The 2,682-nt window shown below is 44.0% G+C and overlaps 1 non-coding gene across 1 annotated transcript; it reads right to left on the bottom strand.

Annotated features, from left to right (window-relative positions):
- Nucleotides 1–2,306: 2,306 nt before the first annotated feature.
- Nucleotides 2,307–2,425, bottom strand: LOC137500632 (5S ribosomal RNA). The gene has a single exon (XR_011018140.1). It is a non-coding gene; the product is annotated as a 5S ribosomal RNA (ribosomal RNA).
- Between the last annotated feature and the right edge of the window lie 257 nt (nt 2,426–2,682).

Below are 2,682 nucleotides of genomic sequence, written 5' to 3'. Positions count from 1 at the left end.
CCCATGTATGAACATTTTTTTGTACATAAGCAACGATCAGCTGCTTTACCGACACCTTGTAATCTAAGAAAGAAAGAAAGAAAGAAAGAAAGAAAGAAAGAAAGTAAGTATAGGGGTACCTAACCACTCCTGAAAACTACTTTCATTGAAGGTTGTACTAGGCCAAACTCTAGAGACCTCTTACTAAATGGTACCATACTACAGGGCAGGTGTAAAAAATAGTTAATGAAACCGTATAATGAAAGGTACAGACTTAAGAGCAAGTGGCGTACTGGCTTATTATCCCTCCCTTCCAGGACCCTTCTTGCAACCACTAACCACCACCTACACCCCTGCCCAAGCAGTATTCGAGCATCGGGCTGGGTGATGTGGTCGCCTTAGAAGTTTGTGCTAGACAATACCCCAAAGAAAGCAGGTGGTTTAAGACAGGCAATAAAGTTTTAAGTTTTACTCCTCTTCCCTCAAATATGAAGAGAAGTACACCATAATGAGGGGTACTAAGCCATTTAAATTCATGACAGAGACCTGATGATTCTTAGCCCTGCTGATCTAGGGTGACACTTGATATAACCAGGCCAGACCCAGTACCTGAATATTTTTAGGTTATCCAAGCCAAACCTGGGTTATATATTGCCCGAAATATGTAGCATCTACCCTGTAATTAGAAGATGCAGCTGTGACTTCACGACTGGTGATGATATAACGGTGCACAATTTAGCGTGTTAGTAGTATTAGTAGATCCACGATCAGCCCTAGCCGTGTCTGATGCAGAAATCCTAACCTGACTTGGGAAGAACGGTAACTTATTTCTTTCTTTCTTTCTTTCTTTCTTTCTTTCTTTCTTTCCTTGAACGCTAGCCTGTAGTAGTAAGGCAAGAGGCAGTGATCAGGTGGTCAGCAAATGGACACATTATTGCTCGAGTTCGTAACTGTCCACTGCCTTAAGTAATAGTCGTATTAGTAGCAGTAATGGTGGTGGTGGTACTACTAGTAAGGTTATGTTCACTATTATCTTACGCCTTTCGTAGATGCCGAGGTGCCGGAAGTTTGTCCCGCAGGAGTTCTTTTTATGCGCCCATATCTACAGACCATCGAAATATCACACGAGTGAGCCGGTGTCGAACCTGTCAAGTAGGGCTCAGAATGGTGTAATTTTAATTCTAGGACGGTAACAGTAACTATACGGAGTTCCGATTCGTTCTACTCAATTTATCACTTGCCAAAAGATCGGTCAGCTGACGTACAAACAACAAAAACGAGTGCTTTCCTCCCTTCACCTAACCTAAAACGTCACGACTCTTTGAACTAACCCTTGTCGTCAAAAGGTTACCTTCTCAGTCTTATTTGAAGGGCGTCTCGTCTTTGATAGAAATGAAAGAGTTTTACAAGTTCCTAGGCTTCAAAACTACGTTACATCGCAACACACGCACTTCGAAGATAGCGGGCTGTGTGTAGGCCACTGTACTGCACTGGTGCCCTACCGTTCGTAAGGAAGTTCGGGAGAGACACGAGCGTACTACAAACTTGTAACTTATTGCCGAACCGTGTCGTAATTTGAATAGCTACTTACCTGAAAGAACATAAAAGGAAATTGTTCGACTCTTTGAGGGGCTGCTAAATGCCGCGGTCGGTTGCTAGGACATGGCTTTCATTGTAATCACGACAGTGTCGATGACGTTGCATGGAAACCACCTTCCTCGCGATTTTCAAGGTGGGCGGGGAGTTTAGAAGCCTCGTTCCGCCCTTTAATAATCTTAATTTTGGGAGAAATAGGACGTAGAATGATGTTATGTGCCATAAGAGGCCTGCAGGATAAGCTACACTAACCTAAAAGAATAAGAACAGCAAGTTTAGACATAGGGACGTACGATAGGAGGTACGAAAGTTAAAATCCTGGCACGAGTAATTGGAAGCGGTGCTAGGCTCAGCAAGGGTCCCCTAGGTCGACACACACACACACACACACACACACACACACACACACAGAGAGAGAGAGAGAGAGAGAGAGAGAGAGAGAGAGAGACGACGAATAATAATAATAATAATAATAATAATAATAATAATAATAATAATATTAAAAAATAAAGATGCCGCCGCCGCCAGGTTAGGCCGGTCACCTTAGAGGAAATGCAATACTACGCTAAGCTTCGTTCCTGTATAGCCACGGGGTCGAAGAGCAGCAAAAGGTCTAGCTAAGTTTCAGACGTAACAAAAAAACGTGATTTAAGCAATTTCTGCTGGCTTGAGGCAAAAGTTGAAAGTAAGTTGTCGTACTGGGACTGGGAAACTTGGTAAAAAGGGAATTGAGCCAACGGCACGTGGTGTTCCCAAGCGGTCACCCATCCAAGTACTGACCACGCCCAATGTTGCTTAACTGCGGTGATCGGACGAGAACCGGTGTATTCAACATGGTATGGCCGTTGGCGAGAGAACGGAGCTTGAAACGTCCATACGAACCGCAAATCGAGTTTCCTGGAGGTCTTTGTGGCGCGGGGGCGTTGGCAATGGTGCAGGGGTGTGCTCGGAGATCGCCGTCCGCGGCGAAACGTAACCTAAGACGACTTAACCCCACTTCTCGTAACCTAACCCAAAAAAAACGCACACACCCACACGGGAAGTGTCCAGGGTTGTTGTAATAATAATAATAATAATAATAATAATAATAATTACTGAAGGTAGTTG

Source organism: Anabrus simplex, chromosome 4, assembly GCF_040414725.1.
Source record: "Anabrus simplex isolate iqAnaSimp1 chromosome 4, ASM4041472v1, whole genome shotgun sequence".
NCBI classification, from domain to species: domain Eukaryota; kingdom Metazoa; phylum Arthropoda; class Insecta; order Orthoptera; family Tettigoniidae; genus Anabrus; species Anabrus simplex.
Note: the sequence above shows the minus strand (reverse complement) of the source record. Positions and strands in the feature narration are given on the sequence as shown.